This window comes from Poecilia latipinna, unplaced genomic scaffold, assembly GCF_001443285.1.
Source record: "Poecilia latipinna isolate Pla-1442-1.1 unplaced genomic scaffold, P_latipinna-1.0 Scaffold129, whole genome shotgun sequence".
Taxonomy (NCBI): Eukaryota; Metazoa; Chordata; class Actinopteri; order Cyprinodontiformes; family Poeciliidae; genus Poecilia; species Poecilia latipinna.
The window spans coordinates 511,190-528,042 of record NW_015112745.1 but is presented as its reverse complement, the minus strand read 5'-3'; the positions used below and the strand labels follow the sequence as shown (position 1 = coordinate 528,042).

Here is a 16,853-nt window from a genome sequence, read left to right as displayed (position 1 = left end):
TTTAAGCAGGAAATGCTCAGCTGGCCCCTCCCACGCTCTGGTTGTAACATCTGAAATGGACAAACAATGGTGAGTAAAAAAAAAAGACATAATTTACCATGAATGTACCTTGAAACAAAGTAAACAATAATGGTTCAGAAGTGTACATATACATAGATGTAAACTGCAGCAATAATGCAGTCATCTCTGAACAATGTGAGCACATTGTTTTCCATCAGTTGTATAAAATGTCTCGTCTTTGTCTTGTCCCTTTTGTCCCATATTTTCTCTAATCTTTGATGACCACTTTTACAATAGCAGCACATGTAAGTAATTCTGTGGCACTTATAACTAATACCTTTTGTAGTGACATTGTGTGAGTTCTCTACCAACTGTAGCTTCAAGGTCTTAAATGAACATATATCAGGAAAATCCTAATAGAACATCTGAACTTTATTCTAATCAAGAAAGCTTCTCATTTATAATTGATGGTGGATATGGAATTTAAAAAATACCTGAATACTAACACTAAATCAAAGGCGTTTGTGTGGTCATACAGATGAAAACAAGTTATTGGATCTTTTATTATTTTTTTTAATTCTTACAATACATTTGCTTATTTTTCACTGCACAGGATACATCTCACATTACATTTGCACAAAGTTCTGAAGTGGTTTTAAATTGGGCATATATGTTTTGTTTTTATACCTGGCATTTTTACAGGGGTGTGTATACTTTGTTATTTTTAAAGCATATTTGCAGTGTTCACAGTGCCATAAATTGGCGACCGTTGGATGTTTCCTTATTCTTCCTAGCTTGTGTATTTTTGTTTCTGCAAAAACGTTATCAATAAATAATGTTGGCGGCATCTAAAAGTGTGACTGACATGCTAATTAGATTTGGTTTCTGTCTCCCATGTCCCACTGTTGGTTTCTGGTCTTCCAGGGAGTTATTTTTGAGCCAAATGTGGGTCACGACTCACAAGGTGTTATTTTTAAGCATCAGTCCCTTTAGCCAGCTTCTGAGCCACAATAAATTCAACAAGGCTTGATTTGCATTTTTAAAAAGGACAGCTTGGAGGGCTGCTGTACTTCCTTGGTACTATTTCTGTCTTTTTTCTCTATAATTTCTTCTCTGATGCCAGTTATTTCAGGAACACGTACACTGAGGAGATGCTATGTCTGGCTTTGGTTACATCTATTGTGATGTGATTAAGACACCTACTGCCTGAAGATGCTGTATCCTCACCGTAAAACTGTTCAAATACACAAGAGAAAGTACAGAAAGATGCTGGCGCAGCACTGTGTATAACACAGATGGACTTTAATTAGTTTCCAGGATCTATGTTACAGTCCTCAGCATCTATATTTAAGCGTTGAGAAGCTCTCCTCATATTTGTTCTGCAGTTTAACTTTGTCATTAGTGTTTGGCTCTGGTGACTGACCACATTTTGGCATGGGACTAAATTACGATACGGCTGCTGTAAGCGTGGGTGTCGCTGATGGCTTTTCTACTTGACCCCTTTTCCATTACAGAGTTTGACTGAGCTAGTATTTAATATTCTGCTACTATTTTGGGTCTTTTCTCAAATCCAATTAGGTTCCCGAATTTACTGGATTACGACACTGCCATTGGGATTTTAAAAGCCTCAGTTAAGTCTTTGCAGACTTATCATAGACAATTTAAAGTGAAAATATTCCAAACACCGACTCATTTGGGTGTAGAAAGTTGCATATACAGTAGCTTTGCACTAAGTTGTCAGTTTGCTTACTGCTGTGATCAGATGTTAGGCAAATGTGTTTTTTATTTAAGTATTAGACTTAATAAAGTGGACTTAATATCAAACTGGGTCTGCTGCAGACATAATTATTCACATTTTGAATCAATTAATCTGTAACACTTCTTCATATTGCATCAGGTTTGGACATTCAGAACATCTATTGTAATCTTAATTTGGCTTAAAAATGTACTTGGTTCTAAAAAATCTAAAAAATATAAATGAATCAACAAATGAAAACCAAAAGAGTGTAGGATGAAGCTGAAGCTTGTGGTGCCTAGCTTGAAAATCACACCTGACTGTTACCATTCAAGGAAAGTAAAATATTAGACTCCTTGTCAACATTTCGGCCTTTTGTTGATGAAATATGGAGCTAACATGAACGTCAAAGTAAAACACATTATGTTTTTAGAACAAGAGCTCCAGAGCTGAACATCTGTAACAGATCCACAATCAAGTTTTGAATTTGTCTGAAGCAGGGGTATATTAAAACCTGAACTAAAATCACATTTATTTTCTCTCTCTTTGAAGTGCTCCTAGACATGTTTTGGGATCTGATTATTCTTTGCTTAGTATATGATTAGAAGTATTTTAAGGTCTACTTAATCTCGACATTGCAGTTGTATAAGTAATGGATTTGCCAATTCACAGTAAGGTTTAACACATATGGTTTTGTTTGGTGATAAAAAAAAAAAAATGACTTTGTGGGATTTACAGTTTAACATATTAAGCCTTGACATCAAAACTTAAGATTTCACTTTTACCCCAAAAAATCTGATACACTCAGTCACCTCTGGGTCGCACAAAGTTTAAGCAGACAAAACAGATGGTGTGAAAAATGGAGTGAAGGGAACAATAGGTAAAACCAACTCTTAGGTGATACCTGAGGCAGCCCTTTCTACTAACACCCTTTGTGAAGCCTCGACTATCATGGGACACTTCAATAACCATTCGCACCTTCAAACGTGTCTAAAACATCCCACATTCTAGTCAGGAAAGCAAACGACTTATAGATGACAAAAAACATCAAAATCATTCATAAGGTGGGAGAGTGGGTCCCAGTTTAACTTTTTTTTTTCCTGTGGTTACAAATATATTGCATTGTTCTTTTGTTTTCATTCTGAATACATAATTTGTTCTTGTTAAGCCATTGTTTAATTAACTCCAGGTAATTTTCCATTGTTTCCAAATGTTAAATCATTAACAAACAAAATATACTTTAGCAGATTTGAGAGACAAAAATATCCTTTTATGTCTCAAACATCTTTTTTTGGGGAAAAAAATATGTTTCTACCAGGAATATGTCAAGTAGATGTGTAGCTGCCAATGGGAAACACTTATAGGTTTGAGTTTGAGCGCTCTTGCTTTCTAACCCAACTGTTTGCTCTGTCATTGTAAAATAATTAAAATGTTTTAAGGGAAAGAATAATTCAAGACTGAGGGACAATGACACACAGTTAATGGCAATGGAAAAACAAATTCATTGCAATAAGTCAGCAGCAAGAGCATCAAGGCAATTGAAGGCTGTCTGTGGGGAAGAAAATTCATCAGGTTAAAAAAAATGTATATATATATTGATATTTAGTTGTGTCCTTTATCATTAGAAAACATTTGAGATGTTTATGGAAAGTAATCACTCTCTCCAATAAGCCCCCTGGATGTTTACATACACAGCAGTTATCTGCAGCAATAACTCATTATTGTTATCATCTGAACCAAATCCTTACTTTCAATGCTGTGGTAATGTTAAACTACGTGAGTTCACAGATGTGTGTGGTAGAGTGAGACTTTTAACTGCTTCCTTTCGCTGTAGCTATGTTTTACACAATCACTACGGCCTGGTAATTTAAAGTACCCCGAAGACACCAATCTTGGGAGGAAATTTAGTCCAACACATCCAAATAGCAATGTTGGTCAGAACTGGAGTAGAAATGACAAAATCTACATGGACAGCCAGAATTTTAGGTGCATCCACAACACCCTTTGTGACGCCTCAACTGTTCTCCTGGGGCACTTCGATAACCATTCACACCTCCAAACATCTGACTAAAATATCCCACTTTCTGGCCAGGAAGGTAAACATCTCACAGATGACAAAAAGACACACAAAATGATTCACAAGATGGGAGCATGGGCCCTGAGTTCCTCTGGGAGAATTCACCCTCTAGCTTATAAGGCTAAATCCTACCTTTGGTGGTAAGAACTCAAATAACCTTCCTAGTGAGAATCAGAAAAAGAACCATTTTGAATCAGTAAAACCATTGCTGGCCTCAACAGTTCTGTCTTTGAGACTGACTGTCCTCTGTGGGACACCCATTATGAAAATTTCCCCCTCTGGCATTAAGTTTTTTTTTTCATTATACATTTGCCATGTCACTTCCTTTTTCTGTCTGCGTTATAACAATATGCCCTCAGAATGATCTCTAATTTACACTGTGAGATCATTCATTATGTAGCACGTTTAACTATGAGGTTTGTTCACACCTGCTTGAGGTGGCAGGTTAATGCCATTTTGTATGTAAATGGTTCCTGCTTCAGGGGTTTGCAGATATTCTCACAGAGGCACTCATGGAGAAAACTCTTACCACTGGGTTGCTAACATCAACATCCCTACTACATTGTGATTCAAATTTAGACTGTCAAATCTTTTAATTTCAAACATCATTGCTTTTGTACTTATAAAATCAAATTTAACTGGCTGCTTATTTTCCCTTTAATGAGTTTCAGGAGCTGTTTGACGTCACTTCTCAGGAAGTGAAAGAGGATTTATGTCACCTTTTGACACATTGTTGAGCCACACAGTGAATAGGTGGTTATCACTTATTGCTTCACAGCAAACTTTTTGGTTTGCTGTGACCGAGTCCATTCCATATGAAATTTGTGAGCTTTGGTTTTTTTGTGTTTTCCATCCATAAGTCCTAGAAATGGGCATTAATTTTCATTTTAATCTTAATCAAGTTTCAATGTGTGGATGAATAGTTGCTCGTCTTGTGCCAGTCGATTATTGGCACCTGGAATTTAGAATAGATAAAATAATCCAATCCAATCTCCATCTTTTCTGCACGCTAACTAGTTTCTTGACTGCTTGATTTCATCCAAAAATAATAATGAACACATTTTTTTATGTAAAATTATTAGTAACTTAAGCATTTTGAAGAAAACCTCACCCATTTGTTGGCCTATATAATTTCAGTTTTCTAAACATAATCCTACTTCTGCTACTGAAGAGACATTTTGATGAGGTCGGAATAGTCATTGCTTTTGGTAATTACACATCAATGATCTGATTGATTAATTTTCAAATGTTTAATCTCCTCCATAATTTGGCTAGGCTGACGGTGAATTCTTCCTGAAGGTGTGTTTAGTGGCACAGCTGAAAGTGATTATCATTTGTTCCAGACAAAACGGAGATGCATCACCTTGACGTCTGTGCCTTCAGATTTCTTTCCATGTACTTTGTTTTTGTCTGTTTGAGCTCATTAAACGTGGCTAGGAGACCGAGTAGTATGTCCCGAGGAGGAAGCTCGTCTTCCAAAAGCATTACCGTAACACAGTGCGTCTATCCCCTGGGTATGCTTCTCTGCCCGTCCCCACTCTTTTGTGGCCCCGAGCCAAACTATGTGTGTATATTTGATATTATTAGTAGGAAAACTGCTTTAAGGTATAGAAAATGTCAGGGAAGAGAGCTATTTTTAACAGCTGGCCTTGATTCTTTTATTCCCTCCTTTTTTTTTCTTTTTATATCTATGCATGCAGCATGCTCTTTTTCACCACTGGGAATTATACCGAGTGCTGGCTGGGTATCAGCGCCCCCTCTTTCACCTCCATGCCCTGCCCACTTCCATACTTTGAAGGCTGATAAATCACAAGGTGTCAGGCTCTTCCACCTCACATGAAAACAGAAAAGTTGGCCATTCTGAGACACGCAGCGGAGCCATCATAGCTTTGCTATTTTTAGATAACTTCCTTTTTAATTTGATTCAGCCAGTGACAAATTAATCAAGCGCCTAGCCAAGTGTTTAAATAGATTCTTCCAAGCGCTATGCAAAAATCCAATCCTGCAGTTATTGATACATACTAGTCCTCACTGACATTGTAGTGCTTATGCAGGCAGGAGAACTCCTCCTCCGTTGTGTCAGCTGAGATTTGTCAGACAAAGAAAATGCAGATATCATTTTATGTGTGCTCGTAGAAGTACACTCAAATGCAAATGTTTGAGTGGAAACTACATAGTTAGAGTGGAAACATCTGACCTATACCTTTTATAATTAATCACTGAGAACGAACTGGTTAATTGCAGAGAAAAAGTTTACATTTTCTCCCTCCTCTGGCTTTTCTCTTTAGATGTTTGGAAAGCATTGTTATCTACCACTTTAGAACCCATGGAGATTATAATCTCTCAGTTGCCTTGATCACATTGTTTCAGGGACATATTTTGAAAAGAGACAGAGAGGAGAATAGTATGACTCTGTGATTAAATCTTTGTCTAAAAATACCAAATTTGTGAGCTGTCATTCTAGAACAAAAGAGGAATATTTTCCCTTTTCAAATGGGAATAAAAATGCAATGTTGTTCCTTTGTCAGACTGTTATTTTTGGTGCTCAATGTGGAAAGTGTAATTACAAAGCATTATGTTGCTTTTTTCACTGCAGACTGGGCCAGACTTGAGCGAGGCAGCAGCTCGGTTGTAACGATACATCTATTCGTTCTGATGATTTTCGGCATGGCCATTTTGGTTCATCGTGTTTTTGTACCACACAAATGGTCATGGTTAATGCCCAGTATACAAAAGGGTTGTATACGAAGAACTAAAGGGCGGACCTTCAAGTTTCACTCATTCCAATGTGAAAATTTATAATGCGACGTCAAATATTATAAAATAGCATTTCAGCCTATCTTTACAAATGGGGTAAAGTAAAGTGGTTTGAACTGAAGCTATGTCAGTGTTTTTAACAGCAATAAAGTAAAAAACCTGCTCTCTGCTGAACCACTCACATGAAGTAAAGTCAAAAATGTAAAACATATTGTCTGTAATACTCAACCATCGCTAATGCCATGGGAACCATTATTGTTACGACTGCAACCAAGCACCGGTACCGTGTCAGAAGGAGGAAGAAGGAATGTTTTATGAAGGATATATATGTGGTTTTGGAAAACCTACTGCAATTAGGAAAAACTTAGATGTGATGTGTGTCTTAAAATCAATCTGATGTAATTTGCATGCATAAAAGAATGGTGTGTGTAAATGTAGTGTTGATGTTGTAGTTCAAGTCATATTTGTTAGAACTCTTGGTAAAGATGTGTAAAAAAACAACAAATAAACTGTCAATTTGATGCAAGCGCATAATTCCTCATCCTTTTCTTCTTTATTTCCAGATCTAAATCCTGCAGAAAAGGAAGAACTGATCTAAAGCAAAATTTTGAAAAGACCAAGGGATGGCATAGACAGATGGTACAAACAGTGAAGCGCCAAATTAGTGAAATGTTTTTAAGAAAGCCTAAGTACTGTTGTATTGCCGTTTTTTTTTTTTTCCGTTTTTTTTTTTTTTTTTCTTTTAAAAAAGATCAAGAGGAATTGTGTCCCTGATTCTGCTTGGTAAATATTATAGTTTAAAAATTGTAATAAATGGGAATATTTACACCCAAATTAAAAACAATTTTGCCCCTGGAAATTTCCAGTGTTAGACTGTGCTACAGTAGCTAAAGATGAACTCATTTTGAAGCTTTAAGTACAGCTTTACAAGGGGTAGCAATAAATGTGGCCAGGTCTGTACGTGTCGTGCCAAGACTGCTTCTTGCAGAATGTACGAGTGTTGCAGAAAACATTACTACCATGTTACATTTGATGTCAGCGAAAGCATTAATTAAGGCTATGTTTGTATTTTGGCAGGCCTACATCAGGTTATAAAAAAAACTTTTTTTTGGAAATTTTTTTTTTTTTTTTTTGCAAGAAATGGACATTATATATGACAGTGTTTCCCATCCCTGGTCCTGAAGGCACTCTTCCCTGCATGTTTTCAATCTGTCCCCGCTTTGATACGCCTGATTCACCTGATTGCTGTTCAGCAAACACCTTCAAATCAGCCATCAATTGAAAACAGCTGGGAAGGAAACTCCTAAAACACGCAGGGCACTGTTCCTTGAGGACCAGGGTTGGGAAATACTGACATGGTGTAAAATCCAAGGTCTGTAAAATCACCCTGGGCTTTAAACGGCAGTAAATGTACTCGCTTACAGAGGCAGAGGAGAGAAAAGAGCAAACACCGGTTATGAAAGAGTGTATATGGAAAATGAGAGAGGTAGTGACAGAATGAGAAGACGTAGAGGCTGTGCGGCTGGCACCGGCCTAGCACATTCATTTTGAAAGGCCACAAATCAGTCAGCGCTATGTGAGTCATTGTGCACAACTTGAAACAGCAGCCAGTGTTCACAGTGTTGGAGAGTGATCAAATAGGACTGAGGTGCAAATGAACACACTGAAGTGAAGATGAAATGCATTTTGCTTTTAATTTACTAGTTCCTTTTTTAAAGCTTGTTTACTGCGCATTTGTGTTGCAAGTAATACATGCAGTCATGTTTATCCACCTTGAGAGCAGCTACTGACCCTGTGTGGTCCAGTCATGCATAAATGGTAACTATTCCCCAGGGACTTGTAGTGTTCAGAAAATACCTAGTTTAACTGTATGTAGAGTTGTGTACAACGCGTTTAACTGACTGACACAATTTTGTCCAGAGACAGCAGCATTAGGCCTGACGCCTCCTTTACTGATTATGGGATTTATTGAACATCGTGTAACCTACAACAAAACCCAGTATGTTCTGGTGGATCAAAATACACATCCTGAAATGCAGGTTGAATACATTATGGGGTATTTCTTTTGTTCCCACTGTGTGTCCTTGTTAGAAATAAATTCAGAATAGATTTTTTTTTTTTTTTTTTTTTCTTGTTTAACAACCCTTAACTGCGGGACAGCACAATAATGAGGTAGGTGATATTTAGTGGGTGGCCTTCCAGACTAAAGCAAAGTGAAAGCTGCATGCTAGGTTGTAATTTGTTTCTTATAAAACCCCAGTTCAGTGTCTGACTTCATTACATCTGAGAAAGTGTCACAAGCTGTATTTCACCAGTAAGTAACCAGCAGCTTTAAGCTCATAAAACCTCTAATCTCAAGGGTTGATGCAAGATACTGTACCGCCTCATCTCTGCTGAGCTTTGTTGCACAGGACTGCAATTTCATGGCTTTCATGCAAAGAAGCCTGCATGTTGAGCTGAAAAGTAATGCTACAAATGGATACTCGTGATGAATTGAAAGTTGACAATATACTTCCAGATTTTCTTTTTCTTTTGGTTAAGTTTTTGTAGACAACATAAAGCCTATATGTTTTATATTCCTATTTATTCGTTGGTACCGATGAGCTTTTCATTTCAGAGTTTTGCCCCGGTCAAGAACAATTGGATGGAATAATTTTCTATTAATGCTTTGGGAAACGCTGGCATGGAGGGTAACTAGTTTTATAACTTACAACTGTTCTTACAGAGTTACATTTCTGAAGCTGGTATGTCTGGGGTTTCTAAGAAATCAAACACTTCAAGATGCAGTATGTTTTCATGGCTCAAAAACCCAGTGAAAGTTGAAGCTCTCAGCTGTAGCACTACTGGCAATTTATTTCTCCTAAAACTAGTGGCACTTGGATCTGGACAACCTCTGTTTGTGAACATGTTCCTTTAGTGTTTAGACAGAAAATTGGCGTTGGCTTGTAAGCTTACAAGTAGCTAGTAATTTACTTTTGCAACATAAACATCCTTAACTGAAATGTAGCATTTCAATATCCAAACTGCCATTTCTGAGACGCACTGAAGCTTAATGTTATGGTAGTTTTTTTTGAAAACTAGGAGAAAATTACTTTGAAACAACTGTTTTTCTATTTTGGTGGGCCACTTCTTTCTTATTTTATTTGGTTTCACAGTCTAAACATAGCTGGATCTGTTTTTTTTTTCTTTCTTTCTTTCTTTTTCTGCTTCTCTGCTGTCATATTTTTGACCTTGTGTGCTTCAATTTTTTTTTCAGATAATCGCTGTAATTTTCTGGCTTGAATTAACCTGGAAGTACTGTGATAGGTCTGTGCATTGTCAGACCATCTTGCTGAAAGATGTCTTTCTTTAGCACAAGCTACAAGTTTCCCCAGAGGACTCTGGGACCTGAAGCAGCATTCGATTGTGTCTGTGTCTCCAGAGCCTTTTCATTAACTGAAGCGTGATAGTTTCCACAGCTTGTTCCACTTTGCCTGAATCAAATATTCCTCACATGCGAGGCCGGCCAAACCTCCATTATCATATTCATTACCTACTGCAAACCACACATGCAAGACTGAACTCCCCCTCTGACCGAATGTAAGCGAGCAAGACTTCCCGTTAGAAAAATAACCTCTCCTCCTTGGTTAATATTAGTCTTCTAACTAACTTCTTTCATCATTGTCTTGTTCAATCTGAGATGTGACTTGTGCACAGAGGGACTACCATCAGCACAGAATTAGTAGGACTTATTATTAAACTCTTCAGTTAAGAAGAAAAGAATTAAAATCAACATAGCAGTACCTCAAACGTATAGAGAATGTATTTAATTTACTCAAAATTATTGTTCAACAGCTGTTTTTAGTGGATTGTTTCTAAAAAAATATATATATGTATATATAATATATATGTGTGGGGGTGAAGGATCCTCCAGCTGGATTCACTCAGCACCAAAATCCAGTTTGGACAGCTAATTGAACAAAGAGATTGAATGATTGATTTGTGTGTAAATCCTTTCCCACAGATGGTTATAAAACAACCTTTCTGCATAATCGGTAGTTTTGTACTCTGAATGTTGAAAAGCCCATAGTCTGCAGTGGGCAATAGAAGTGCCACAACTTTGTGCTGTTTTCTGTTTTATTCCATTTCTTAGTAGTCCTTGTCACATAAATAATTGTGCATCACTGGTCTATGTCAGTCAGTCCTCAGCCCACAGTTGCTCTGGAAAATTGCCTTTTACTTCATATTAGTCTTCAGCTAGGAGCATGGAAAAGCAAATGCTTTTGATTTGCATTTTTCTTCATGACTTGAAGAAGTGTTCCATTTGCTCTTGAGGTTCCCTGGGATGATCTAGGGAACCTTAAGAGCAAATTGAACACTGCTTTATTTTTGTTTAATGCCATTTTTATGACGGATTAAGAAAGTATGACCACTCATTCCTTTCTCATGCTGTCTAGGCTATTTATTTATGCAAGACTGGCTTTTGAACTATTTTCTATATTCTATCCATACGTAGAAGTTTTTTTTTTTTTTTCTTTCTTCCACCTATTTACAAAGGCAGTAAAATTGCACACATTTATTTCTCTGTGACAATGTTGGCAACAGTGGTAGGAGAGTTCGCCTTGCAATTGATAGGTTGCTGGTTCAACCTGCCTCTGTTGTTGTGTCCTTGTGCACAATGACAAGACACTTCACCTGCCTCAGCTGCTGCTGCTGCTGCTGGTCAGAGGGCCCGGTGGCATTGGTGCATGGCAGCCTTGCCCCGGGGCAGTCTGACAGAAGAAAAAGAATGAATAAATCATCCTGAATACATGAAGCTACACAAAGTACTTGGAGAGAAAATAGGTGTGTCTGATTCAGTAAATGGTGTGGCTGAGCATTAACTGAGGAGGATCGGTCAGAAAAAGCTAAACACAAGGTGAACATGGAATTCAGCTACATATGACTAACATGACTAAAGATGACAAGTGAAAAGCATCTTGGCAACATGTTGCATCGAAAACGGGAAGTACATAGAATAGTGGACAAAAGACGGACTAAGAAAACAAAAGAACAAAACAAACGCATGAAATACCCTCCATCCATTATCTTACAGGATCTTCGGTGTCCAGCTGGCCAGAGACGGAACAAACAGCCTCACATTCACACCTAAGGAGGATTTAGAGAGACCAATTAACCTGACAGTCATGTTTTTGGACTGTGGGAGGAAGCCGGAGTTCCCAGAGGGAACCCACGCATGCACAGGGGGAACATGCAAACTCCATGCAGAAAGACCTCAGGCCGAGAAATGAGCCCTGACCTTTTTAGCAGCGAGGTAACAGTGCTACCAACTGCGCTACTGTGCAGCCCACTTGAAATGCCTATATAAAAACAAAACAATTAAATTAACTCAGCCTTTCATCTCATCCGTTCAAGAACTAAAACGTGCCCATGCCAAGATGCAGTTAGCCATGAAAGATTAATCACAAAAACTGAAAATGATAAATCTATTTATTAAAGACCAATCAATAAAGCAAACTTACAAGTCTAGCTTTAATATTGAGCAACTAACCCTAACCTAGTGTGTGTTTGAGAGTTGAAGAACATTTCAAACTACAGCATAATTTAATCACGATCAATTTTCATGTATTGTGTGATCCAAACTCGGACTTGAGTAACAAAAGGAAGAAAACAATGACTCTATTAACATGAGCATAAATGCTGTTCTGCAGCTTCTTTTGGGTGTAAGGTGGTGAAGAAGCAGCTTTCTCTATTTAAACCAAACAATTCTTTCTTTCTTTCATCACCAAAGAAAACATTACCGTTTAACGCACACATCTGTGGTGCCTGCATTCCTTGTTGTCCTTCACGACAAGGTGCTGTGCTGTGCTGTCTTTTTGTGCTTCGGTTTCTGTTGAGTGCAGCTTTATTGCAGATAGCACCACTTAAGTAATTGGTTCCACTGTGGTCGGAATATACTTGGTTAGACTCGGGGTGATTGGTAAACGTTCTCCTTGCTGTTACTCTGAAAGTGTTCAACAGCTTGGTCATTCCCTCCAGTGATGAATGGAGACACACTGAGGATGGATGCCTCCAGCTACACTACTGCCTGACATACAGTTTGAATCAAAGAGTCTATTGATTTACGCTGGCTTTTTACCACCATACGGCTCACATTACTCATTCCCTGCGACCAAGATGGCAACCACGTTATCGAACACCACGAACAGGGGACAGTTACCGTGGTTGCTTACACTGGACAAGGAACGCGGGAGCTTCTAAATTAGGCAAATCAAGCAATCTGCACTATCCTGGCACCCCTCCTCCACTCACTTATTCTCCAATCAAGCCTTGTTTATTTGCCAAACCAAAATGGGTTCGCAAGCTTTCAGTCCTGTGTTTGCAAAGCTGAAGAGGCAAAGCGATCAATGACAAACAGGGCTTTCAATTTAGGTTTAAATTACAGACTAATCAGAGAATTAGCATTGCTGGAAGTGGGATCCGACCCTTCCTACAAAGGGACCTCAAATGCCTCGATAATGATTAAGGCTGTAGTTTTTATCTTGCATATTAAGTCAGTCAATTGTGGCCACAGAAGTTAAGTTGCTGAAGGAACAGCTGAGATCCAAAGGTGAGACCAGCAACATGTCAATCTACATTTTTACTGTAGTTGTGGTAAAAATCAGCACCACAAGCACTGAAAAACTATGTAATAAACTACATTACAATCTAAATAATTAGGTGATTTCTCCTCCCTTCCCCCCCCCAGGAGGAAAACACCTGATGAGAGAAACGAGTTTACTAATGCCTCTTTGTTACTTTGAATAAGAATAACAAAAATTTCATTTTCTACATGTACAAAGCTGAAAGATGTATCGGCCAAAAGACTTTCAGCTGTAAAATCACCAATAGGTATTATTACGAGCCATTAACTTGGTAAGGGAGAACCCTGACCTTAATACAAATTAAATCCCACTTAGAAATTTAAAATAGTAAGATTTGCTCTACTTTTTGCAGATTCACAAAGGAGTACACACAAAATATGTTGGAAATTGCAAAATTTAAAAAAACTGTATGTGGTAAATATATACGTTTTCCAAGGCAGCGTAGATAACCGATTGACCTGCCACACTCTAAGGTTGCAAATGACACCTTGATCGTAGCAGGCTGCTGTGCATCCATGCCCTTACTGTTGTAAATGAGCTCTCATAGCTTTCTCTTACTAAAAAGATGTCGCTGATTTTTCTTTTTGGAACATTTACAGGGACAGGCGAGATGCAGCATTTTAATATATCTCCTGGTGTGGAAAATGTCAGTGTTGAGGAAGATAAATTATAATGCTAAATGCAACGATGTGGAAATTATTTTGCAATGTGATTGATCTCTTTTCCCTTGACTCAAGCACTAAAACGCTTCTCTTTTTTTAAAAAAAAAACATGGAATTATGTGATTTGAATTAAACAGCCACGAATCTTAACTGTTTCAAACAAACCACAACAAGGAAAGTGTTTGGTTTAATCAGTCATTAATTCACATGCTGCTTGATGAATTCTTGCATTAAATTAGCCTTCTTGAACTTTTATATATACCTGTTAATTGAAGTGAAGGAAAACTCTGCTTCCTGATGCTTTTCATTTGCATGCCTTGCCTTTAATTAGAGCATGGAAAATGTTTTTTTTTATATATCCTGTCCCCATCTTCTTTGTGTTCCCAAATAACCACAAATTGAGGCAGAATATCACATTTTGAACTGGTTGGGCTCTGGCAAAGGATAAAAAGTGGTATGAAATATGTTTTTCCACCATTATAGCGAGTAAACAGTTTTTTTTAAAGACAAACCATAAGTTAAGAATTCATGCAATCATTTCTTTTTAAAGGTTTGTCATGAAGAAATATCATGGACAAAAGGATGAGTTTCTGCAGGCTACAGGATGACTTGAATACTTTGTGATACACAAAGCTTTGAGAGACACATAGTGCCTATAATTTCTAGAGCCTTTGGCATCTTGAGACAAATATAATCCACTCCTGAAACCAGGCTACTCGGAGGCTTTTTCCATATGTCTGTGATTTCTGCCATGGTTGTAGATTTGCCTTCCCCAGAATCCTTAGACTTTGTCTTTTCCATTGAGGGAATTGCGACCACATTAGATTGCTTAGATCCTCAAAATGTTGCTTTGACAACCAAATAATACCCACAGTCCTGATCTGCAATTCATCAAAAAACAAAAAAACAGAACAAACAAAAAATATATACACTGCTCAAAAAAATAAAGGGAACACTCAAATAACACATCCTAGGTCTGAATGAATGAAATATTCTCATTGAATACTTTGTTCTGCACAAAGTTGAATGTGCTGACAACAAAATCACACAAAAATCATCAATGGAAATCAAATTTATTAACCAATGGAGGCCTGGATTTGGAGCCACACACAAAATTAAAGTGAAATGTTCCCTGTATTTTTTTGAGCAGTATATATAGATCAGAGTGGGCACTACTTCCTCAGATTTGTCCATTAGCCTCCTTAGATCTAGATCCAGGCTTGAATGAGAAAGCCCCAAGGATCATAACGGTACTCTAAGCAGGATGTCTGTTTCTTAAAGTTTTTTAATGAATTAAAAATACAAATTCAGAGAAATATCCATATAACTCAGCTGTAGCTAAAATGTTATGTTACAGTAAGCCACCAAGGACAGACATGCGTAAGAACACCTTAACCTGATGCACCACCTTTCCCAGCAGAACAGTAGCACATGCACATTCAAAGCATTATTGGGAGTGTTACGTTTTCATTATTCAAGCAAGAGAATCCATTTGGCTAATGGAGCCTTTTTATGTGTGTGCAGCAGATACATGCAGATAGAGAGGAGGGAGGAGACAGAGATGTGAGGAAGAGGAAGTTTTTACGTTTTTCTTGTTCTTATGCTTTCATTGGTTGGTTTCTAGACACCCATTGCCTTGGAGCACCAGAATAGAAATGTATTGAACACAGCAAAATGAAAAGAAAAAAAAACAGCAAAGAAACTGTAGGCAAATGGCTGTCTCTCTGCACACAAATATACTAGCAAACTGCTGGAGAATAATTATTCTTATCTTTACTTTGTCTTCTCTGACCAGAGAGTTCTTTGAAAAGAGAATAAAAGAATATAGAACAAGTAATTTATTTTACTGACTTAAAAAATGGGTGACAATTTGTTCTTGCGGCAGAGTCAGAGAGCATAGAGGGGATACGCCCTTACTGACCCACACAGGGATCAATAAGCTGACCAGCGCCGCCTTGAGATGTTCGCCATACATCTCAGCAGGCTGTAATCTCCCTCATTAAATTATAAAGGATCTGCGAGGCGTGAAGCACTAACGGAGCAGCATCACATTGGTTGCTAAAAATAGAGATGCCTAAACAAGAGATTTTTTTTTCCTTCTCATCCACATTGTTACCAAGAATCCTTTTAACTACCTGCCTCTTTTATTCCCTCAAGTCGAGACATCTCATCGCACTTGTGTGTTTGCAGGGTGTTGTCTGTGCTTCGACAAAAACCTTAACACATCTCTGTGATGCCATGATAAGGGAGTTACAAATGCTCAGGATAGAACAAACCGTCTCTGTGAAGCAGTTTGTCTCTGTCCAAAGGTTTGAGGTGCAACTAGTTTCTCTAATTTAGATTTCAAATCCACCTACAGTAGACAGGTCAGATGTGTCGTCAGCTAAAATGCAAGCGGTGTCGCGGCAGATTTTTTTTTTTCTTTTAAATCGTACGCAACTGCACTTTGGAGGATTACATTTTCATGCACAAAAGAGGTGGCAGAGCTCTGATACATTATTACTGTTTTCAAGTCTAGAATAAGCAAAGGATATTTTTTTCAAACACAATGATGTACTTTCAGTTTGGCCTTAGTAATGATTTCCATTGCTTGAAACAGGCTTTTCAGTCCACTGCAAAGTAACTGTGCTGATATGGCTTTGCTCTCAGTGATGTGAAACTAATCGGTGGGGGGAAAGAGCAGTTTCCACACTGGTGACTTTTCAAGGCCCTGTGGTATAAATATCAACCATCTGTGAGGCCATCTGCATTAGGGTGCTATATCATGCACCAAGGCCAAACCACCAAATGCAGACAGGTTGCCTCCTGTGGCCCCATCTACAATGTCTGCAAGACAAGTGAACAATAATGCAGTCATTACAATCAAAAATGCATCTGGGCTTAAAGTCCTGTTATCCACTAAATAGGTAATAGAGCAAGTCTAAAAACCTCAGTGCTGTGATGTGTTTAATCTAACTTCGGATTTGTGTAGAAAAGTGGGCTTGCACCATTCTCTCTGT

The 16,853-nt window shown here is 38.0% G+C and overlaps 1 long non-coding RNA gene across 1 annotated transcript; it reads left to right on the top strand.

Moving 5' to 3' along the window:
- Window positions 1-16: 16 nt before the first annotated feature.
- LOC106945145 (uncharacterized) lies at window positions 17-7,093 on the top strand. Its single transcript, XR_001424490.1, has 4 exons — window positions 17-69; window positions 4,484-4,557; window positions 4,950-4,998; window positions 5,088-7,093. It is a non-coding gene; the product is annotated as an uncharacterized LOC106945145 (long non-coding RNA).
- The last annotated feature ends 9,760 nt before the right edge of the window (window positions 7,094-16,853 follow it).